At 40.2% G+C, this 25,041-nt stretch overlaps 2 non-coding genes across 2 annotated transcripts; both read left to right on the top strand.

The window, feature by feature from the left end:
* Nucleotides 1–12,304: 12,304 nt before the first annotated feature.
* LOC148570909 (small nucleolar RNA R71) lies at nt 12,305–12,408 on the top strand. The gene has a single exon (XR_015880424.1). It is a non-coding gene; the product is annotated as a small nucleolar RNA R71 (small nucleolar RNA).
* Nucleotides 12,409–20,847: 8,439 nt separating this feature from the next.
* On the top strand, nt 20,848–20,951 carry LOC148570908 (small nucleolar RNA R71). Its single transcript, XR_015908255.1, has one exon. It is a non-coding gene; the product is annotated as a small nucleolar RNA R71 (small nucleolar RNA).
* Nucleotides 20,952–25,041: the final 4,090 nt, after the last annotated feature.

Below are 25,041 nucleotides of genomic sequence, written 5' to 3'. Positions count from 1 at the left end.
AGTGGCGGAGAGGGGGAGAAGAAGAAGAAAGAAGAAGAAAGAAGGAGGAGGAGGAAGGGGGGTAGGTGGCGGCGGCGTCTGGGAGGTCAGCGGCGTCTGGGGGTGGCGGTGATGGCGGTTGGATGGTGGTGGTTGGATTGGTGGGGAAGAGAGGGAGGAGAGGGTTTCAGGGGAGGGGGCGACTAATAGGGTTCGCATGATTGGGAGGTTATAATTTTGAAACCACGCGATCGCGTAAGACACGCGGTCGCGTGGCTGGAGCGGAATGGGAAGTGATGCGATCGCATATGGGATTTGTGAATGACGCGATCGCCTGAAGCATGCGATTGCGTCACTGGGATTTGTGCGAAACGCACGAATCCAGCGTCGTTTCCGCGCAACTTTCTGTCTCCTTTTGGGGTGTTGTGCAATCCATGCGACGCGATCGCGTCGCTCACGCTGTCGCATGGGATTGGGTGTGTGCAGGTGAAGTGATCACATGGGGCAGGCGATCGCATAGGCATCTTGTGCAAAATGCACAATGGCCGCACGATTCCAGCCCAACTTTCTGGACGTTGGATCCTTACGCCGATCTCCAGGTCACGCGGCCGCATGGATGATGCGGTCGCGTGGGTAATGTTTTACGCCATTCGACGCGATCGCATGGATGATGCGGTCACACGGAGCACCTTTTTTTTTTTATGCAGAATGCAGAATGCAATGCTTAATGTGAATGTTATGCATGATTCCAGGTTTAGCAAAATAAGATAAAACTCAAAAACAAACAAAACAAAATAAATTTAAAGGAGCAAAAGAAACGATCATACCATGGTGGGTTGTCTCCCACCCAACACTTTTAGTTAAAGTCCTTAAGTTGGACATTGGAAGAGCTTCCTGTTATGGCGGCTTATGTTTAAATTCATCTAAAAATCTCCACCAATGCTTGGAATGCCAATAGCCTCCGGGGTCCCAAACTAGGCATTTAAAGCTCCTGAGCAGCTTCAAACATATTTTTAGGCTCCCGGAATGATGAATGTCAGAATAGATTCCAAGATCCCAAACTTTGCTGTTAAAACTGCCTCCGTCTCGATAGTTTTCCATCCGGGCAGTTTAGAAAGTAGATTCTCACCATGGTGACCAAACGTTTTCCGAGATCCATTCGATTGAATATGATACCGATCCGTGCACTTCAAGTTGAAGCGTGGAACCTTATTGAACCTTGTGCACCAGCTCTGAGTACGAGCCATTTCCCTCTTACTCTTAAAGCCGCAGAGAGCTCTAAGCTGGCCATCTGTTTCAAGCAAACCATATTCAAGTGAAAAAGTAAAGTTAAAGGTTAAGGATTGTACCCACTTGAAGCTTGTATTGGGTGGTAATGGCTTTGGGGTAGGTGTTTCTAGTGGTTCTATAAGTTCTACTCCCTTGTGCTCTTTTGTGAATTCCTCCACTTCTTTGCAAGAATCTTCAAATGCATCTGTGTCCTGGTCAAAGTCTTCTGTGTCTTCCTCATCACTCGAGTCATAGATTGGAGGTTGAGAGAAATCTACTTCTGCATCATCTTCGTATTCATTTGGGGAAGATTCTTCGATCTTAGAGAATTCACTTGCGGATGCAAGTTCATTACTAAGAGAACTTGACTTGTGACTATCATCATCAAGGGAATTGGTGTCCTGGGTTATTCCGTCTAGTTCTTCATAAACGACTTGCCTTGGGGATTGTGCACTGTCCTCCTTAGCATCAATTGTAACGTCCTTGACGGAGTTCTCTTCAGCTCTGAATTCCCATGGAGGTTCAGTGTCTCCTAGATCTTCAACCAACTCTTCTTCTTGCGTAATGACAGCTTCTTCTACTTGTTCTAGTAAGAATTCATTCTCTGTCTCGTCCACTGGAGTTTCTAGTATTTCCTTCATACTACGCTCTTCGTTAGATTGTCCATATGGGGCTGTGTTGGTCCTTGAATGTTCGAACATCTAGAAGCTAATTGAATTACTGCTTGCTCCAGTTGTCGAATGGTTGTTTGAAGTTTATTTACTGTTTCCTTGAGGCGGACCTCTGATTCTCGGGGTGATGGAATTGGACATGAAACATGGAGAAGTGGTGGTGCTTGGGAGTGAGTGGATTGGAACTGGGGTAGGAAAGGATCATACGGTGGTGAATGGTGAAGAGAAGCTTGTGAGTGTGAGGATGGTCTATAGGCACGGGGTGGGGCTTGTTGGTAGTTACAAGGTTGTCCACCATATCTATCAGTTGGATATGCATTGTAGAATGGTCGTTGTCCATGATATCTTGGAGGATGTTGTTGCCTAAAGGGTTGATTAGATCCTCTTGGCTCCATCCATCCTTGATTGGTCTGACCTTGATGCATATTCCTACTGTGGCTTCTGTTTCCTTCAACAAATTTAGAACCAAACTTAAAGCGAGAGGGGTGAGAGTTCATAGTAGCAAATAAAATTGAAAAGGAAAAACAGAAATAAATAAACAAGTAAAAGAAAAATATTTACAATAACCAATAATAAGGCACACGTTAGCAGTTCCCCGGCAACGGCGCCATTTTTGACGAATATATTTTTGCTAGTAAAGAATTTCAATAAAACAGTCGAGTTGTAGATATAGTTTCTAAACCAACAAAAATCACTTCGTACAAACGTTTTGGTTGTCACAAGTAACAAACCCCTTAAAAATTGATAACCGAAGTATTCAAACCTCGGGTCGTCTTCTCAAGGAACTGCAGGGAAGTATGTTCTTATTATTGGCTATACAGGTTGTAAATCGGGGTTGAGAGTGAGGAATAAGTATGACAAATAATTTAAACGGCAATTAAAATAAATAAATACTGTAAAGCAAACTTTTGGCAAGGTATGAGAAATTGGAAGTCCAGACGTCGTTATCCTTATCAATAATAATGAAAGTTGAATCTTAATTCCACTTAGTTGACCTTTACTAAAGCAAAGGAAAGTCAAGGGACTAATTAGTTTGATCCTCGAATCCTATTTATTTCCTAAGAAAAGGTTGGGATTATTGAAGTTCAATTCAATTAGCAAAGATAACAGTTATCAATTATATTGAGCTAAGATAACTCCTGAGTTACTGATTTCTTAACCAAGACCAAAAGGGGAAAAAGTAAATTTACTGGAATAAAAATGACTTCAGATTGAAAGCAATGGTGACATAATTAAAAGAAAGCAATAATAAACTGAAATACCTCAAATAACATTAATTCAAACAATATGGAACATAGAAGAATTCATAATTTAAATGGCAAAAGTGAATAATCAACTAAAGTAATGGAATGAATAAAAGTGAAAGGGAAGCTTAAAGTAAAGGAACATTAAACCTGGGATCGAGAGTCACTCCTAAAACTAAGAGAAGTCCTAAATCCTAAGAGAGAGATGAGAGAACCTCTCTCAAAACTAAATCTAAATCATGGGAAGTAACTAAATTGGCGAGCTCTCTTTGAATGGATGCATTCCCACACTTTATAATCTCTAATCTATGCCTTCTGGACTTGGATTTGGGCCAAAAAGGGCTTCAGAAATTGCTGGAAGCGTTTTCTGCAATTTCTGGTGCGTGGCCTCTATCACGCGTCCGCGTGGGTCACGCGGTCGCGTCATTCGGAGGTTTTCTTGTCACGCGGTTGCGTCAGTCATGCGGCTGCGTCATATGCGTTTTGCTTAAGGCGTGCGGTCGCGTCAGTCATGCGGCCGCATCGCTGTTGATTCGCGCTTGGCATGCGTCTACATCGCCCATGCAATCGCGTGGATGCCAGTTTCTCCAAAACTCCGTTTTGTGCTTTCCTTCCATTTTTTGTATGTTTCCTTTCCATCCTTTGAGTCATTCCTGCCTTAGAAGATCTGAAACTACTCAACACACTAATCACGGCATCAAATGATAATAAGGGTAATTAAAATAATTAATTTTTAAGCATATGAAACATGTTTTTTAACATACATCACATAATAAGGAAGGAGAAGTAAAACCGTGCAATTAATATGAATAAGTGGGTGAAGGATTGGATAAATCACTCAAATTAAGCACAAAATATATCATAAAATATGGGTTTATCAATGTGTTTGTTGCGTGATTTCAGAATTACAAGGCAAGGATAGATTGAAGAAGTGAAGGAAAAGTATGCAACAGTAGAAAATTCATGAAGAAATGAAGTTTAGGGAATTTAATAGTCATGCGTACGCATGACTGAAGGCACGTGATTTCACTTCGTGAACACGTGGGTCGCAATTTTAAGCCTTCTCAAGCCTAATGCAATTCATTTTTGAAGTATTTGAAACTAAATTTAGGAAGGATGAAGAGGAGGAGCAATTAGGGTAGCTTAGGAAAATGTTTTAGGGAAGTTTTCTAGAGAGAAAAGTTCTCTCTTTTCTCTAGAATTCAGGGTTCTTAGTAGGGGTGTGCATAGGCCGGGTGAAACCGGGTTTGATGTGACTGGTGCACAGAAAACTTGTCTCACAACAAATCTCCCTTCGGCAAGTGTACCGAATTTGTCGTCAAGTAAAAACTCACAATAGAGTGATGTCGAATCCCACAGGGATTGATTGATCAAGCAACTTTAATTAGAAGAATGTTCTAGTTGAGCGAATCCAGAATTTGGGTTGAGAGTTGTAGAAAATAAAATGGCGGAAATGTAAATAACAGAAAAGTAAATGCTAGAATTAAAGGACTGGAAACAAATGACTGAAAGTAAATTGTAGAATTGTAAATGGGAATGGGGGATTTGCTCATAAAAGTAAATGGCAGAAATTAAAGAGAATGGGTAAGATCAGAGATGGGGAGTTCATTGGGCTTAGGAGATGTTGCAATTCTCCGGATCAAGTTCATTTTTATCTCTTCCTCAATCAATGCACTCATTGATCTCCTTGGCAATCTTAAGTGATTGAATTACAATTTCTTGCAATTCAATCTCTCAAATCTTGATCAATAGCCAATTTCTTGGTCAATTGTTCATGAGAAGAGATGAAGTATGGTCACTGATTATACCACATGCATTTCCCAAATCAAGTATTGAGAGGGTTATAGTCACATACCCATCCAAACCCAATTTGGTCCAGCATGAGAAAGCATTTCTAGCTTGATCTCTTCATTCCTCTTTCAAGGTTCAAAAGAGATCCAAGTTTGAATAGCTTCTCTTCCAAGATAACTACTCAATTGGATGAAGATCGAAAGCTTTCAAGTAAAATCATGAAAAAAGATAGAAGAAGAATAACGAAAATTAGTATTGATCCATCAAATTACAACAGAGCTCCCTAACCCAATGAAAGGGGTTTAGTTGTTCATAGCTCTAGAAAATGAAAACAAAGATGGAGAATACATCATAAAACTAGAAAATACAGAGAAAGTAAAATACAGAGAGTAGTTCTCTTTTTCTAGCCTCTAGAACTCCTTTTACAATTCAAAGCTACTCCTATATATACTACTCTTCTCAGCTTCTAGTTTACTCTTCAAGTCTTGGGCCTTTGGATCTTGAGTTTGAAGCAGTTCTTTTCTTCATTTGGGCTTGGTTTTACTTGCAGAGAGAAAGTGCTAAGTGGGCAGAGGCTTCAGCTCAGGGCGTTAGGGGTGTTAACATTTAGTTAAAGTATAAGTTCAAGAACGTTAGTGACACTTAACATTTTCACTAACGTTCCAATGTACCCCTTTGCCTCACGTTAGAGCCCACGTTAACTATGTTAACGTGGCTTCTAACGTGGCCTTGCCAAACTTCGAGAACGTTAGTGACACTCAACATTGTCACTAACGTTCCAGTGTGCCCCTTTTTGCTTCACGTTAAAGCTCCACGTTAACTAGGTTAACGTGGCTTCTAACGTGGCCTTGCCAACCTTCGAGAACGTTAGTGACACTCAACATTGTCACTAACGTTCCAATGTGCCCCTAGATCTCACGTTAGAGTCCACGTTAACTAGGTTAACGTGGCTTCTAACGTGGCCATTCTTAGCCATCCCAACGTTAGTGACAATGTTGAGTGTCACTAACGTTGGCTCATCATTCATTCCTTATTGTTAGCTTCCACGTTAACTAAGTTAACGTGGAAGTTAACGTGGCTCCTTGGGGGGTTGTGTGGTTGCTTCCAACGTTAGTGACAATGTTGAGTGTCACTAACGTTGGCGACAACTCTCACTTCTTACGTTAGCTCCCACGTTAACCAAGTTAACGTGGGAGTTAACGTGGTGTGTTGCATCCTTAGGCCAACGTTAGTGACAATGTTGAATGTCACTAACGTTAGCTTCTCTTCCCCCTTTAACGTTAGAGGCCACGTTAACTAGGTTAACGTGGGCTCTAACGTGGCCATTCATGAGTGTTTGCCAACGTTAGTGACAATGTTAAGTGTCACTAACGTTGGCTCAACTTCCGTTTTCCACGTTAGAGTTCACGTTAACTTAGTTAACGTGACTCTTAACGTGGGCAATGATGGCTATGAGAGTGTCATTGGCAATCACTTTTCTCATTAACCTTGCAAGTTTCCTCCCTTTCCTTGCTTCCTTTGGTCCTGAAATCAAGCAATAGAGTGCATCAAAGTTCTAGTCCAAGTCATGGGTAATGCAACATACAATTTGTCACTAAACTTATGCAAAATCCTCATGAAATAATGTAAAATGCACAATGTATGCTTGAGTCAAGGTTTAAGTGAATATCTACCCAAAACTAGCTTATTTCCTAAGGAAATGCATGAAACTAACCTAAAAACAGTAAAGAAAAGGTCAGTGAAACTGGCCAAGATGCCCTGGCATCACAACACCAAACTTAAAGCTTGCATGTCCCTAAGCAAGTACTGGAACAAGAGAATGATGAATGGAATATCCAGAGGAATGAGTCATTCTTGTGGAAGTCATGTTACTGATTTTATGGTGGTTTCATGCATAGCAACTTAGGTTCATTCCATTACTGGCTTTCAGACCTTTATCATGTCCCTAAACACTTACTTTGTTTATATCCCATGAGACTTTTATTCATTGATCCTTTTATTGTTATTTCAAGGGTTATTTGTGTTATTTAGGCTAAGTGCTCTGTAAGGGGGCAACTCTTTAAGATAAGTTTTCAGCCAACACTCCTGAACCAGTTGGTTCAAGGTGCTAGGTGTTGAAGCACCCCTAAGGACTTACTCCCTCAAGTCTCTCCCCCATACATACACACCACAGGCATATAGTTTGTTTATTTTCTTTTCTTGAGACCTTGGTGTCCAGCACCTCTTTGGGTTACTAAATGCTCTGTAGTGAGGGTTACTCTTGATAGTGGATTTTCAGCTGATAATCCCGGGTTAGTTAACCTAAGTTACCAAGTGATAAAGCACCCCTGAGAGCTTATTCATCCAAGTAGATCCCTCACACAGGAGCACCACAGACACTTGTCTCAAGGTCCAAACCATTGGTGCCTAGCCTTATTGCTTACTCTTTTTCTCTTGTTTTTCACTTCCATTATTCTTTCCCTTTTCTCTTATTAGGATCTTGTCATATACTCAGTCTCATGGGTATATTCAAAGTCAAGTATTCAGGATAGATAGTTGTCCTCCTAACCTTGTGGTTGAACCAACTTAGCTAACTTATGACTACCCCAAAGATTCATGAATGCACTTCCACAATATGAACTCCACTCTGGTCTTTTAAAAACAATCATTCTCTCTTCATTTAATTCAAAATGGACAAGCTTACAAGTAAATAAGGGAAAGATGCAGTGACATTTAAACCAGAAATCATGGACCTATTCAGAAAGAAAACTTAAAAGACAGAATTTAAAAAGTTTAAACATAACATGGAAGCAGGTTCTATTTCATACAAGATCTTCCTTATTTAAAGCATAGAAAACAATGGACTAAAAGGAACTCCACCACCTTTCATTCATGTGGATGCCCATGCTCCCCTCCTTGCTTGTCCTCATTGTGTCTCTCTTGAGTGCTTGTGCTCCCACTTCCTTTGCCTTTTCCAAGCAGCTTCTTCCAGGAACCACCATCTTCCATCTTCTTCTTGAGTGTCTCATTTTGCTGTTTTACCTTCCTCTCTTCTTGTTCTACAAAATCTTTTTGGACCTCATCATATGTAGGGATGGCATAGTGCAGCTGATGCATGTTACTAGTCATGTAGTTTAACTTGGCTTGAGTGTTCACATAGAACTCTTCCCTATGTAGTTGCCTTCCTTCATTGAGTACACTGAACTCATTGAAAGTTTTCATTTGGGCTATCTGCCGCTGGTTGAGTTCTTGCAAGTGCTTCTCTTGGAGCTCTTGCCTCTCGTTCACTTGTTTGATGGCTTGAGTGAGCCTGGAGTAGTGTTCCTGCTGCTGCTCCATTTGTTGTTTTTGCCATGCTTCCTGTTGGCTCAGCCAGTTGGTTTGAAGGTTCAATATTTGCTCTTGTCCTTCCATATGCCTCTGTCCCAAATCTTCAATGGCTCTTAGAAGGTAAGTCATATTCAAGTTGTCTAGGTCATGATGCTCTTCTTGCTGGTATTCTTCCTGATGATGTTCCTCTTGGTGAACTTTTTCTTTTGCTTTTGGTTTCCCTATTTGTGGCCTTCTTTGTTGCTGAGCAGGTGTAGTATAAACCAATCGTTCGAGTGTAACTGGCCTCCCTGGGTTCACCCAGTCTGGGTTGCTGTCCTCAAATACTACCTTGGCCTTGTTGCATAAGCGGAGAATGGTGCTGGGGTACCAAAGCCTGGCACCTGAATCAACCTTCTCAGCCGAATCTTGAATCCCCTCGGCGATGAGCTCATTCACGTTGATTTCCCCACCTTGTATTAAGCAATGCACCATAGTAGCTCGATCGATGTTTACCTCTGAATTATTTGCAGCTGGTAGAATGGACCTCCTCACAAGTTCAAACCACCCCTTGGCTTCAGGGCTCAGGTCTCCTCTCTTGATGAACTTGGGTCTCCTATCTGTGTACCTCTCCCAGTCAGCTGCTATAACACAGATGTCTGCTACTATCTCTGAGAGCTCATTATTATCAGGGCTTCTACTTATCCTTGCTTGATAACTTTCCTCATCAAAACGAGGTGATTTCAGGTGAAGAACTCTTGTTATGGCATTTGGGCTGAAGTCCACCTCTTTTCCTCTTACGTAACTTTTGAAGGTTGGGGCCTTGGTTTTATCCTCTCTTACTACATTCGCATAAAATTCTTTGATGAGGTTTCCATTGATCTTCCCCTCTGGACTTGTGAGCAATTGCCACCCCCTCTGTTCGATTTTCTCCAGAATTTGTGGTGACTCATCTGCATTGATTTGGAAGATTAACTCTGGTAATATCTTTGTCACCCTTATCCGTTCAAATTCACGTTCATGAAAGGCAGTTTTGAATTTCTTCTCATCGAAAGGAACACTCTCCATGGGTTCCTTCCTCTTTTGCCTCTTTGAGCTTGATGATGCCATGAATTGAGTTGCTGTTTTGAAGTGGAGGTTAGAGGATACGGAGAGATGAGGAATAGGTTGGCTAGGACAGAGTGTGATGAAGGGGTTTGAGAGGGCCGAAAGTATGAAGTGTGGAGAGTGGAAATTTGAGTCTGAGGAATGATCATGCACTAAGGTTCACTTATATAGGGGGTCATGAGTGGATGAAAGGTGTGGATTGCAAGGATTGTTACTTGATGGACGGTTGGGGTTGTGTATGAAGGAAAGACAAGGATCATCACTTAATGAGAGTGATTGGTTCGATCTTCAAGGATCTTCTTTCTCCAATGTTGCATGGCAGTGTTTCCCCATGCGTTCCCTCTTGGGACATGTGTGTAGTGCTCTTCATTAAGTGGCGAAATCTCCCCCATTTAATTGTCCAATCAATCCCTTTTCATGCTTCTTTTCCTTTCCTATAAAGATTTAAAATAAGGAAATTAATATCATAAAAAAAATTCAAACTCTACGGCTAGAATACAAGGGAAGAAAGAGAGTTTGTATATTTATGAATTTCAACTTAGCCAACTACTGGTGTATCCTCATGCATTTTGGTGGCATCATGGGGTGACACCAAACTTAGTTTGAAGCATTATGATGAAAAGTTTTGTTCAAAGCTCCAAGAGTTCTGCTTTGAACACCAAACTTGTTCTTCACTATAGACTGCATGATAAAGATTTCACCAAGTGTTTGTCAAGTTTAGGTTGAAATTCATAAACATCGATTTATTCATTATTTTAAAAACATATAAAACATGGTTTGCCTCCCATGAAGCACTTCTTTAGCGTCACTAGCTTGACGTTTTTCCTTCATCAGGGTGGTTGGTAGTGCTTAAAATCCTCCCATCTTGCTGTGGACTTGTATCCATTGGTTGGATCAATGATCTCCACATGTTCCAAGGAAAGAACTCTGTTGATAGTGAAGACCTTAGGTAATTGAGATGGTACAGTAGGGAGATTAGGGGGAATATCTGGGAAGTAAGCTGAGACAACTCTATCCCCTGGAGAGAAGTCTTCCGTAGGGATCTTCTTGTTCCTCCATTTCCTTGGTACCTTTTTCTTTGTTTCTTTTGAGGTTGCTTTCCCCTTGGTGACCTTTTTTTTCCAAGTAGTTGTGATGTTGTCTTCACATGCCTCTAGAGGTTTAGGTTCCTCCAACTTTTCCTTGAGCTGTGGCAATTGCTGTTTTCCTTGTTTATCAATTGAGGGGGTTTCAGAATGAACTTGCTGTATTTCAGTGCTTGTCTCCTCCTTCAGTGTCTCTTTATCGTTTGTGCTTAGTTCCTTGTCCTCTTGATCTGTTTCTTGTGAGAGTTTGAAGACATTGAAGCTGAGTCGTTCATCATGGATTCTCAATATTAGCTCCCCTTTCTCTACATCGATAAGTGCTCTGGCCATAGCTAGGAATGGTCTTCCCAATATGATTGGGTGAGTGTGACTCTCTTCCATGTCCAGAATGACAAAGTCTGTTGGGAGAAAGTATTTCCCAACCTTTAGCAACACATTTTCCACCACTCCTATTGCTTACTTTTGAGTTTTGTCAGCCAGTCTGATGATTACATCTGTGGGCATTATCTCATTAATCTGCAGCCTCTTCACCAGGGATAAAGGCAGTAAGTTGATGCTGGCCCCCAAATCACATAGTGCTCTATCGAACATAGTTTCACCTATGGCACACGGGATGTGAAAACTCCCTGGGTCTCTTCTTTTTGTAGGCAGCTCAGGTTGAATAAGGGCACTACATTCCTTGTTCATCACTATAGTCTGGCCTCCTTTGAGTGAGCTTTTCCTGGGAAGAAGTTCCTTCATATACTTGATGAATGCAGGCATTTATTGAATTGCCTTGATGAATGGTATGTTTACATGCAGAGATGCAAACAAGTCTAGGAACCTTGAGTATATTCTCTTTCCCACAGCACCATTGAGCAGTTGAGGGAAGGGAGCATAGAGCTTCAGCAACTCTTGTTGTGAAATTTCTAGTCCTTGGTGATTTCTATCCTCCTCCTTTGTTGAGTTGTCTTCAGGTTGTTTGCAAAGTTTGCCTTGCTTGTCTTCGGTTTCTTGATCACTCGTAGTGACCATTTTGTAATCTTCCCATCTTAATTTCTTTGCTTCTCCCTTGGGGTTTTTCTCCGTGTCACTTGGGAAGCTATCGGTGGGTTTGGAAATCTTCTCAGCTAAATATCCCACCTGGAATTCCAGCTTCCTAATGGTCTCTCCCTGGTTCTTAATATTGGCTCGCACTTCCTCTTTGAACACCTTATTTTCTTGAATCTCTTGGCATATTCCTTCAAGTAGGGCTTCAATCTTAGAGATCTTGTCATCAATTGATGGGTGATTCGGAGCAGATGTGTTATTTTGGTTTTGATAAGCATATGAAGAAGTGTTGTTATGGGGGTGTTGAGACGTCCTCTGTGTGAATTGCTGGTGAGCTGCATTGTTGTTGGAGTTGTAACGTCTCTGGTCTTGGTTTTGATCTTGCTCACCTCCCCGCCCAAAGTTTGGGTGGTTTCTCCATCCAGGGTTGTAGGTCTTGGAGTATGGATCATAGTTTTTCCTTGGTGAACTCCCAATGTAGTTGGCTTGCTCCTGACTCCCCTCTGCTTCTTCATTCACTCCTTCTTGGATTGTTGATGAAGTGGAGATTGCTGCTACTTGGTTCATCTCTATCTTCTTGGTGAGGTCAGCTAGCTGCTGGGTAATGAGCTTGTTTTGGGCCAACAGAGCATCTACATTGTTTAGCTCCATTACTCCTCTTGTGTTCCCTCTTTCGGAAGCATAGAAGTAGTCGTTCTCTGCTACTGTTTCAATAACATCTATGGCTTCCTCAATGGTCTTCTTCTTGTTCAAAGATCCTCCAGATGAATGGTCTACGGCCTTCTTTGACTCATAAGAGAGCCCTTCATAGAAAATATGCAGTTGCACCCATTCGTTGAACATGTCAGGTGGACACCTCCTTGTTAAGTCCTTGAACCTCTCCCATGCTTCATATAGAGTCTCACCATCTTGTTGCCTGAAAGTTTGGACCTTAGCTCTTAGCCTATTGATTCGTTGAGGAGGGTAAAATCTTGCTAAGAATTTGTTCACCACGTCTTCCCAAGTTGTCAAGCTTTCCCTTGGGAAAGATTCCAGCCATTTGGCTGCCTTGTCCCTAAGTGAGAATGGAAATAAGAGCAGCCTATAGGCGTCAGGATGAACACCATTAGACTTCACTGTGTCACATATTCTCAGGAAGGTGGTTAAATGTTGATTGGGGTCTTCTTGAACACTTCCTCCAAACGAACAGTTGTTCTGAACAAGGGTGATGAGCTGTGGTTTAAGTTCGAAGTTGTTGGCATGGATTGTTGGCTTTTGGATGCTACGTCTACAATTGCCTGGGTTTGGATTGATGTAAGAGCCCAAAACTCTTCTATCCTCCCCAGCATGATTTGCTCTACCTCCTCCCCCAAGGTTGTGATCTTCTTCTTCATGATGGTTTTCCATGTTGTCTTCCATGTTTGTTTCAAAGAATTCCTCTTCTTCCTCAGCACCAACCACTTTCTTTCCTCTTGCCTCCCTCCTTAATCTAAGGAAGGTCCTCTCAGGTTCAGAATCGAAGGAAGTTGAAGCCCCGCTTCTTCTTCCTGTCATACAACCATCAAGTGCAAGCAAGAAAAGATAGGTGCAGAAAGTATTTGTGTCAGAATTACTGTTAGTTGTGGGTGATGCAATATATCAAACAGTTAGTGGGTTAGCAAACAGAATTGAAAATAACAAAGAAGAACAAAAGAGTAGAGGGGGAAGGGAAGAAGTTTAACTAAAACAAAACGTAAATCACTCAAACAGAAAATGAAATTCACAAAATAAAAATGCTCAATCTAGTGATCTTCCAATTTAATCATTATTGATGGACAATCAATCCCCGGCAACGGCGCCATAAACTTGATGCACAGAAAACTTGTCTCACAATAAATCTCCCTTCGGCAAGTGTACCAAATTTGTCATCAAGTAAAAACTCAATAGAGTGAGGTCGAATCCCACAGGGATTGATTGATCAAGCAACTTTAATTAGAAGAATGTTCTAGTTGAGCGAATCCAGAATTTGGGTTAAGAGTTGCAGAAAATAAAATGGCGGGAATGTAAATAACAGAAAAGTAAATGCTAGAATTAAAGGACTAGAAGCAAATGACTGAAAGTAAATTGCAGAATTGTAAATGGGAATGGGGGATTTGCTCATAAAAGTAAATGGCAGAAATTAAAGAGAATGGGTAAGATCAGAGATGGGGAGTTCATTGGGCTTAGGAGATGATGCAATTCTCCGGATCAAGTTCATTTTAATCTCTTCCTCAATCAATGCACTCATTGATCTCCTTGGCAATCTTAAGTGATTGAATTACAATTTCTTGTAATTCAATCTCTCAAATCTTGATCAATAGCCAATTCCTTGATCAATTGCTCATGAGAAGAGATGAAGTATGGTCACTGATTATACCACATGCATTTCCCAAATCAAGTATTGAGAGGGTTATAGTCACATACCCATCCAAACCCAATTTGGTCCAGCATGAGAAAGCATTTCTAGCTTGATCTCTTCATTCCTCTTTCAAGGTTCAAAAGAGATCCAAGTTTGAATAGCTTCTCTTCCAAGATAACTACTCAATTGGATGAAGATCGAAAGCTTTCAAGTAAAATCAAGAGAAAAGATAGAAGAAGAATAATGAAAATTAGTATTGATCCATCAAATTACAATAGAGCTCCCTAACCCAATGAAAGGGGTTTAGTTGTTCATAGCTCTAGAAAATGAAAACAAAGATGGAGAATACATCATAAAACTAGAAAATGCAGAAAAAGTAAAATACAGAGAGTAGTTCTCTTTTTCCAGCCTCTAGAACTCCTTTTACAATTCAAAGCTACTCCTATATATACTACTCTTCTCAGCTTCTAGTTTACTCTTCAAGTGTTGGGCCTTTGGATCTTGAGTTTGAAGCAGTTCTTTTCTTCATTTGGGCTTGGCTTTACTTGCAGAGAGAAAGTGCTAAGTGGGCAAAGACTTCAGCTCAGGGCGTTAGGGGTGTTAACATTTAGTGAAAGTATAAGTTCGAGAACGTTAGTGACACTTAACATTTTCACTAACGTTCCAATGTACCCCTTTGCCTCACGTTAGAGCCCACGTTAACTATGTTAACGTGGCTTCTAACATGGCCTTGCCAAACTTCGAGAACGTTAGTGACACTCAACATTGTCACTAACATTCCAGTGTGCCCCTTTTTGCTTCACGTTAAAGCTCCACGTTAACTAGGTTAACGTGGCTTCTAACATGGCCTTGCCAACCTTCGAGAACGTTAGTGACACTCAACATTGTCACTAACGTTCCAATGTGCCCCTAGATCTCACGTTAGAGTCCACGTTAACTAGGTTAACGTGGCTTCTAACGTGGCCATTCTTAGCCATCCCAACGTTAGTGACAATGTTGAGTGTCACTAACGTTGGCTCATCATTCATTCCTTATTGTTAGCTTCCACGTTAACTAAGTTAACGTGGAAGTTAACGTGGCTCCTTGGGGGGTTGTGTGGTTGCTTCCAACGTTAGTGACAATGTTGAGTGTCACTAACGTTGGCGACAACTCTCACTTCTTACGTTAGCTCCCACGTTAACCAAGTTAACGTGGGAGTTAACGTGGTGTGTTGCATCCTTAGGCCAATGATGTGCATAAACTTGATATGCTACGATTTAGGAAATTGCACGATCGGCAAAATTCCTTCCGGCAAGTGCACCGGTTATCGTCAAGTAAAAACTCACAATAGAGTGAGGTCGAATCCCACAAGGATTGGTTGAGTGAGCAATTCGGATTAGAAGTATGTTCTAGTTGAGCGGAATCAAGATTTAGATGAGAATTGCGGAATGTAAAATTGCATGAATTAAAGAGCGAGAAGCTAAATTGCTGAAATTAAAGGGGATGGGGGTGATTGCATGAATTTAATTGCAAAATGTAAAGAGAAAGTGGTAAATCAGAAATGGGGAGTTCATTGGGTGTTAGGAGATATTGAGATCTCCGAATCAAAACAACTTTTATCCCTTCCTCAACTAATGCATTCATTGAATTTTGCTTGGCAATCTTATATGATTGGATCCCAATCCCTTGGCTCACCAATTCTCTCTAAAAACAAACAAATTCCCAATCCCTTGGTTTAAATGTTCATAAGAAGAGATGATGCTCGATCACTGATTATACCACACAGTTTCATGAACCACAATTTGGTAGGATTACATGTCACAATATCCATCCAAACCCCAATCCAATTCACTGTGAGAAAGCTTCTCTAGCATGAATCCTCCATTCCTTTCCCAAGGTTCCGAAGGATTCCAATTATGGGTAGTTTCTTTCCCAAGACAACTACCCAATGGAATTAGATTGAGAAGCTTTCTAACAAAATTCAAGAGAAAAGATTGAAGAAGAGATAAAACTATTATTGATTCATTGAATTACAATAGAGCTCCCTAACCCAATGAAAGGGGTTTAGTGAGTCATAGCTCTGAATTCAATTACAAAACTAAAAGAAAATGATCCAAAGTTCTCCGTGTCCAAAAAAAAGTTACAACTAACTTAAATTCTATCCTATTTATACACTTTCTAAATTGAGCTTCTATTGTGTTTCTTGGGCTTTGAGGCCTTTCCTTGATTTCCTTTTGCTTTGGGTTTATGGTCCATAATCCTGATGAGGCTGTGATCCAATTCTGTAACATTCATTGAGAAAACTTAGTGATAAACAAGTAATGACACAAGACTCAACAAATTGAAGTTCCAGACTCATCAATTCTTCAGGCCCAATCCCATAAACCATGATATTCAATTGGGTTTCATACCATAATACGTTTAAGTTAATGTTTGTGCTCAAATGCTAACTTAAACTTCAATATATTTGGCCCAGAAATCCTTTCAAAAAGTGGCGTTTAAGTTGAAGTTTAAGTTTTAGTTTAAGGTTAAACTGAAACTTAAACGTGGAAATGGAAGAAAGCAACCCAGGAGTGTGAAATGTCGAACACGTTTAAGCTTCAGTTTAAGGTTAAACTGAAGCTTAAACGTGGAAATGAAGAAAGCAACCCTGGAGGAGCAATTGGGTCTAACACGTTTAAGCTTCAGTTTAAGGTTAAACTGAAGCTTAAACGTGGAAATGAGAAAGCAACCCTGGAGGAGAGAAATAGTCGAACACGTTTAAGCTCCAGTTTAAGGTTAAACTGGAGCTTAAACGTGGAAATGCTCCCTTGGTGAAATTCTCATTCTGGCGTTTAACTTCCAGTTTAAGGTTAAACTGGAGGTTAAACGCCAGTTCCAGCATTTCTTAACCTTCATGATTCTGGCGTTTAAGCTCCAGTTTAGGCTTAAACTGGAACTTAAACGCCATTTCCAGCATTATATGGCTTGGTAGTTTAAGTTCCAGTTTAAGCTTAAACTGGAACTTAAACTCCACATGTGATATTCAAGCTTCCTTTATTGATTTTGTTGCTTCCTTGCCTAGCCTCTTCTTTCCTGAAATCATCCAAACAATTGCATCAAAGTCTTGCAAAATTTCATGAGAAATCTTCCATTCATAGCATTCAAGTAATATAACTAAAAACTCATGGAATTTGCATCAAAATCATACTGTTTGGATGGTTCATTGCTTTGTTATTCATTTAACCTTTCTTGGTTACTTTAAGCTCAAGAAAATGCATAAAACAACTAAAACTAACAGAAAAATGCTAGTGAAACTAGCCTAAGATGCCTTGGCATCACAACACCAAACTTAATACTTGCTTGTCCCTAAGCAAGTCCTGAGTTATTTGAGAAGAAAGTATGAAACAGAAAGCAATTACATTGGCTATATTAGCAAGCATTTGAAGTTCATCAAAAGGGTTTTATGCAGAAAGTTGCAGCATCACTTTTTCATTCTTATCAGGTAAGATTATCACTTTTTCATTGCATCCATCAAACACTGCTATGGCCTATTGTTATTCTTATGTCCTTGGCACTTTTCTCTTCTTTGTTTTTCTTTTCTTTTTCTTAGAGCTCCCTTGCTCCTTGTTTGCTTAGTGTCATGTGTTGCACAAGCCTTTGGCATTTTCTTTTTCTTATCAGTGCACTACACATATCCACTCCAGGCATTTTAGTTCACATTTCTTCTTGAGTCATTGGTGCCCAGCACCTCTTTGTGTGACTAAATGTTTTGTATTTAGGTTGCTCTTGATAATGGACTTTTGGTTGATAATCCCGGGTTAGTTAACCCAAGTTACCAAGTGTTGAAACACTCCTCAGAACCTATTCATCCAAGCATATCCTTAATACATAAACACCACAGGCATTTGTCTCAGAAGTTCAAACCATTGGTGCCTAGCTTATTTTCTCAATTTTTTTGCTTTTTGGTTGCCCTTTTTCAGTGGCTTTTTCTTCTTCTTTTTCTTTCTTTTTCATGGCCAAAGACATTTATTCATCAAGATCCATAGACAGTTTTCAATTTCTACACAAAAAATGATAATTCTACACTCTATTTCCAGTGATCTGACTAAACAATCAAGCATGCATACCACCACTTAATTCTACTTCATTTGTCACTAATTGAGCCAAGCTACTTTTGTTCAAACTTTTCTTTTATATTTGGAAACAGAACAAGCATGGCAAGCATTTGTTTAAGAAGGTGAAGTTATATCCAAACATCTAGGCATTCACTTTATTCAAAGCAGTAAACAGACACTCATACTAAAAACTTCACATTCCAGAAAGATTCAACAATTACAGTTTAAACCAGAACAAGCATGCTTTTGTTTGCCTTTTAAAGAATGGTCAAGGAACACCACCACCTTGTGAAATTTCTTGTTTTCTCTTTGTTGCCAGGAAACAATTTGATTTCTCCTTCTTCTCCTAGTTGTTGCTTCATGTTCTTTCTCAGATCCTTGTTTCCTTTCCTGTAAAGAGTGATGAAGTTGCTTGCTTCTCAAGCACTTGAGTGGTTAGCTCAACTATGTATGGGCAAGTGTCTGAGTCTTAAGTTGGTGTGTGAACACCAAACTTAGTCTCCTACTTACTCCTCTGCTCTTTGAGTCCTTGAATTCTCCTTGGAATGAAGTTGCTGCTAAGGATTTTAAGCATTCCTGTGATTGCTTAGAATGGTTGTTCCTTTCATATAATTCAAAGGTTGTTGTGTTCAGTTGATCTTTGTGGTGGAACACCAAACTTAGAGTCACACATTCCCCTTTGAATTATTGATCCACGAATTCATTGTTTGGTGTGAAACACCAAACTTAATTCTTTGCAATGCACAGAAACTACTTCACCTTTTTATTGAAACAAATAAAAGACACAGCAAAGGAGTATTACCTCAGGTTGGGTTGCCTCCCAACAAGCGCTTCTTTAACGTCATTAGCTTGACGGTTGCCCCTTGTTAGGGTGGATTGTAGTGCTTGATGTCCTCTCCTCTCACTATGAAAATGTCCCCATTTGATTCCTTCATGATTTCCAAATGTTCCATAGAAAGAACTTTCCTGATTGTGAACACTTGAGGGAGTTGGGAAGGAATGGTTTTGAGGCCAGGTGGGATTGGCAGATAATGACTTGATATCACTTTATCTCCCGGAGAGAAACCTTCAGTGGGAATTTTCTTGTTTCTCCACCCTCTTGGCAATTTCTTTACAATTCTTCCCTTTCTCTTGAGGATTTCTTCATTGACCCTTATGCCAGGAGGATCCTTCTGATCTGTTTCTATTGATTCTTGTGGCTTTAACTCTTGCAATTCTTGTTTGCCTTCCAAGGACTGTTTTAGAGTTTCAGCTGCTGGATTGCTTCCCTCCAAACACAGATGGCTACTATCATCCTTAGGCTTTTCAGGTTCTGGTTCAGGCTCAGATGCAGGTTTGAAAACATTGAAAATGAGCTGTTCATCATGTATTCTCAAGATTAGCTCTCCTTGTTCTACATCTATGAGCGCTCTAGCAATGGCTAGAAATGGCCTTCCCAGAATGATAGGGTGTAGGTAGCTTTCCTCCATGTCCAAAATGACAAAGTCTGTGGGGAAGAAATAATTTCCCACTTTCACCAGCACATTTTCAACTACCCCTTCAGCTTGCTTCTGAGTTTTGTCAGCCAGTTGTATGATTACATCAGTGGATCTCACCTCATTCAGTTGTAGCCTCTTCATAAGAGTCAGAGGCATCACATTTATGCTAGCTCCTAGATCACAGAATCCTCTGTCAATTTTTGTTTCCCCTATGATGCAGGGGATATGAAAACTTCCTGGGTCTGTTTTCTTAGAGACTATGTCCTTCTTGATGAGGGCACTGCATTCTTTGTTCATTATTACAGTTTGTCCTCCCTTCAAAACTCTTTTCTTGCTCAGCAATTCCTTTAAATACTTGATATGTGTAGGCATCTGCTGGAGAATCTCAAGAAAGGGAATATTGATATGGAGAGACTTAAATGTCTCTAAAAACCTTGAATAGGTTTTCCCTTTTTCACCTCCTCCTAACCTCTGAGGAAATGGTGCTTTTGGTTGGTATGTTTCCAGCATGCCTTTTTGCAGTTCCTTGGCTTGCTCAGTTTCACTTTCCTGCTTAGCTTCTTCCACACCTTCCTTCAAGATTTCTGGCTCCTGTTCTGAGGGTCTGATTCCTTCTTCTTCTGAGACTTCCTTCAATATGGTGATGGCCTTGCATTCTTCCCATCTCACTCTCTTTTGTTCCCCTTTAGGATTCTTCTCTGTGTCACTAGGGAACACTGCAGTTGACTTGGGGGCCTGTTGAGATAGCTCTCCTACTTGAGACTCCATCCTCTTGAGTTTTTCACCATGGTTCCTTAAGGTAGATCTCACATCATCCCTAAAGCTTTTCAACTCACTTATGTCCTGACCCATGTTTGCCAGCATTCCTTCTATCCTGTTTAATTGATCTTGAAATTGTTGGTTCGGATTAGGTTGGGTAGGTTGATTATTTTGGCCATGATATGATGGTTGGGAGTAAGTGTTTTGTGTGGCTTGGTATGATCTTTGGTTGGAGTTTTGGTATGTGGACTTGTTATGTTGGTTTTGCTGGTTTCCCCACCCAAAGTTTGGGTGGTTTTTCCAGCCTGGGTTGTAAGTGTTGGAATGTGGATCATATGGTTGCCTTTGTTGATTTCCTACATAATTTGCCTCTTCCCAATCACCTCCTTCAGTGCTTACTTCCTCTTGATCTTGTGTGTGTATTGCAGCCACTTGCTTTGTTTCTAATTTCCTGGTGAGCTCTGCTAGTTGCTTGGCAAACACCTTGTTTTGGGCTAAAATTGTATCAACATGGTTCAGCTCCATGACTCCCTTAGTGTTGTGTCTCTCTGAAGCATAGTAGTACTCATTCTCAGCCACTGTCTCAATCACTTCAATGGCTTCTTCCACAGTCTTTTTCCTGTTCAATGAACCTCCTGATGAATGGTCTACAACCTTCCTTGATTCATAAGAAAGTCCATCATAGAAAATATGCAATTGCACCCAGTCATGGAACATGTCTGGTGGGCATTTCCTTGTCAAATCCTTGAATCTCTCCCATGCCTCGTAGAGAGTTTCACCATCTTGTTGTCTAAAAGTCTGAACCTCAGATCGAAGCCTATTGACCTTTTGTGGGGGGTAGAAACGTGCCAGAAACTTGCTTTCCACCTCATCCCAGGTTGTTAGGCTCCCCCTTGGGAATGATTCCAGCCACTTAGCTGCCTTGTCCCTAAGTGAAAATGGGAACAAGAGCAGTTTATAGGTATCTTCCTGGACTCCATTGGACTTCACAGTGTCGCAAATTCTCAGGAATTTTGTGAGATGTTGGTTTGGATCTTCATTAGCACCCCCACCAAATGAACAATGATCCTCCACAAGTGATATTAGCTGTGGTTTGAGTTCAAAATTGTTGGCCTGAATGGGTGGTTTCTGAATGCTGCTACCACAATTCCCAGAGGTTGGGTTTATGTATGAACCAAGAACCCTCCTATCGGGAATGGCATTGTTTCCATCAGCTCTCTCATGGTTGTGAACTTCTCTATCCATGTTGAGATCTAGAGCTTCCTCAAAATTGTCCTCAGATTCTCCTTCAGATTCTTCTTCTCCCAGTACTCTCTTCCCTCTTGCTTCCCTTCTAAGTTTATGAAGGGTCCGCTCTGGTTCGGTATAATGAGGAGTTGATGTCTCTCCTCTCCTACCTGTCATACAAGAACACAGCACAGGCAACAAACAAGTGAAATACTCTTGGTTAATGGAAGAGTATGGTTAGAGCAGTTGAGGAATTAATTCAAATAGTTAGTGAGTCAGTGAGTTAGTTGCTTGAATTTAAAGGCATAAAGAAAGAAAACATGTAACAGAGTGCAGAAATTAAAATTCAACAAGTAACTTGAACTGAATTAACAAAGCAAGAAAAATGCTCAATCTAGTTAACTTCCAATTTGAGAATTGTCAATCGAAAACCAATCCCCGGCAACGGCGCCATAAACTTGATGTGCATAAACTTGATATGCTACGATTTAGGAAATTGCACGATCGGCAAAATTCCTTCCGGCAAGTGCACCGGTTATCGTCAAGTAAAAACTCACAATAGAGTGAGGTCGAATCCCACAAGGATTGGTTGAGTGAGCAATTCGGATTAGAAGTATGTTCTAGTTGAGCGAAATCAAGATTTAGATGAGAATTGCGGAATGTAAAATTGCATGAATTAAAGAGCGAGAAGCTAAATTGCTGAAATTAAAAGGGATGGGGGTGATTGCATGAATTTAATTGCAGAATGTAAAGAGAAAGTGGTAAATCAGAAATGGGGAGTTCATTGGGTGTTAGGAGATATTGAGATCTCCGAATCAAAACAACTTTTATCCCTTCCTCAACCAATGCATTCATTGAATTTTGCTTGGCAATCTTATATGATTGGATCCCAATCCCTTGGCTCACCAATTCTCTCTAAAAACAAACAAATTCCCAATCCCTTGGTTTAAATGTTCATAAGAAGAGATGATGCTCGATCACTGATTATACCACACAGTTTCATGAACCACAATTTGGTAGGATTACATGTCACAATATCCATCCAAACCCCAATCCAATTCACTGTGAGAAAGCTTCTCTAGCATGAATCCTCCATTCCTTTCCCAAGGTTCCGAAGGATTCCAATTATGGGTAGTTTCTTTCCCAAGACAACTACCCAATGGAATTAGATCGAGAAGCTTTCTAACAAAATTCAAGAGAAAAGATTGAAGAAGAAGATAAAACTATTATTGATTCATTGAATTACAATAGAGCTCCCTAACCCAATGAAAGGGGTTTAGTGAGTCATAGCTCTGAATTCAATTACAAAACTAAAAGAAAATGATCCAAAGTTCTCCGTGTCCAAAAAAAAAGTTACAACTAACTTAAATTCTATCCTATTTATACACTTTCTAAATTGAGCTTCTGTTGTGTTTCTTGGGCTTTGAGGCCTTTCCTTGATTTCCTTTTGCTTTGGGTTTATGGTCCATGATCCTGATGAGGCTGTGATCCAATTCTGTAACATTCATTGAGCAAACTTAGTGATAAACAAGTAATGACACAAGACTCAACAAATTGAAGTTCCAGACTCATCAATTCTTCAGGCCCAATCCCATAAACCATGATATTCAATTGGGTTTCATACCATAATACGTTTAAGTTAATGTTTGTGCTCAAATGCTAACTTAAACTTCAATATATTTGGCCCAGAAATCCTTTCAAAAAGTGGCGTTTAAGTTGAAGTTTAAGTTTTAGTTTAAGGTTAAACTGAAACTTAAACGTGGAAATGGAAGAAAGCAACCCAGGAGTGTGAAATGTCGAACACGTTTAAGCTTCAGTTTAAGGTTAAACTGAAGCTTAAACGTGGAAATGAAGAAAGAAACCCTGGAGGAGCAATTGGGTCTAACACGTTTAAGCTTCAGTTTAAGGTTAAACTGAAGCTTAAACGTGGAAATGAGAAAGCAACCCTGGAGGAGAGAAATAGTCGAACACGTTTAAGCTCCAGTTTAAGGTTAAACTGGAGCTTAAACGTGGAAATGCTCCCTTGGTGAAATTCTCATTCTGGCGTTTAACTTCCAGTTTAAGGTTAAACTAGAGGTTAAACGCCAGTTCCAGCATTTCTTAACCTTCATGATTCTGGCGTTTAAGCTCCAGTTTAGGCTTAAACTGGAACTTAAACGCCATTTCCAGCATTATATGGCTTGGTAGTTTAAGTTCCAGTTTAAGCTTAAACTGGAACTTAAACTCCACATGTGATATTCAAGCTTCCTTTATTGATTTTGTTGCTTCCTTGCCTAGCCTCTTCTTCCCTGAAATCATCCAAACAATTGCATCAAAGTCTTGCAAAATTTCATGAGAAATCTTCCATTCATAGCATTCAAGTAATATAACTAAAAACTCATGGAATTTGCATCAAAATCATACTGTTTGGATGGTTCATTGCTTTGTTATTCATTTAACCATTCTTGGTTACTTTAAGCTCAAGAAAATGCATAAAACAACTAAAACTAACAGAAAAATGCTAGTGAAACTAGCCTAAGATGCCTTGGCATCAGCCAACGTTAGTGACAATGTTGAATGTCACTAACGTTGGCTTCTCTTCACCCTTTAACGTTAGAGGCCACGTTAACTAGGTTAACGTGGGCTCTAACGTGGCCACTCATGAGTGTTTGCCAACGTTAGTGACAATGTTAAGTGTCACTAACGTTGGCTCAACTTCCCTTTTCCACGTTAGAGTTCACGTTAACTTAGTTAACGTGACTCTTAACGTGGGCAATGATGGCTATGAGAGTGTCATTGGCAATCACTTTTCTCATTAACCTTGCAAGTTTCCTCCCTTTCCTTGCTTCATTTGGTCCTGAAATCAAGCAATAGAGTGCATCAAAGTTCTAGTCCAAGTCATGGGCAATGCAACATACAATTTGTCACTAAACTTATGCAAAATCCTCATGAAATAATGTAAAATGCACAATGTATGCTTGAGTCAAGGTGTAAGTGAATATCTACCCAAAACTGGCTTATTTCCTAAGGAAATGCATGAAACTAACCTAAAAACAATAAAGAAAAGGTTAGTGAAACTGGCCAAGATGCCCTGGCATCAGTGACCCATATCCGACCTGAAATATATACCGAGCTTATTTATTAGACCCAAACCTGACCCTAGACCCGATGAAACCTATATACTTTCCGGCCACGATTATACCGGGTAAAAACTAGGTGAAAACCGAGCCGTTAGCATTACACTACCTTGGTACGTACCTTCTTATAAGCTAGCATGTGAAAATATCCAAATTTCCAAGACTCCAGCCATTATTTGACATGGTAAAATTCACTTAGAAAAATATAACAAGAACCAACTCTTCTCTGAAATTAAAGCATAACCATAATCAATACTAATATTATGTATTAGTCTAAAATCTTATAAATTTTAAACATAAAACATTAATTTATAGTCTTATAATAACTAATAACACAAAATATTAAGGTTTACAATACTTAAATTCCACATAAGAATAGCCATCATCCATCACTAATAACACAAAATATTAATTGTGTATGATGACCAGGCCACCGGGTCAAGTTCGGGTGACCCAAACTATGGCCCGGACCCGGCCCGAAATAATGACCAGGTCTATTTTTGAGACCTTTACCCGGCGCTAGACCCGGTGAAATCATACCAAATTAGCCCCTAAAGTGTTCGGGG

The sequence above is a fragment of the Arachis ipaensis genome, chromosome B3 (assembly GCF_059453495.1).
Source record: "Arachis ipaensis isolate K30076 ecotype BB chromosome B3, ASM5945349v1, whole genome shotgun sequence".
NCBI classification, from domain to species: Eukaryota; Viridiplantae; Streptophyta; class Magnoliopsida; order Fabales; family Fabaceae; genus Arachis; species Arachis ipaensis.
Note: the sequence above shows the minus strand (reverse complement) of the source record. Positions and strands in the feature narration are given on the sequence as shown.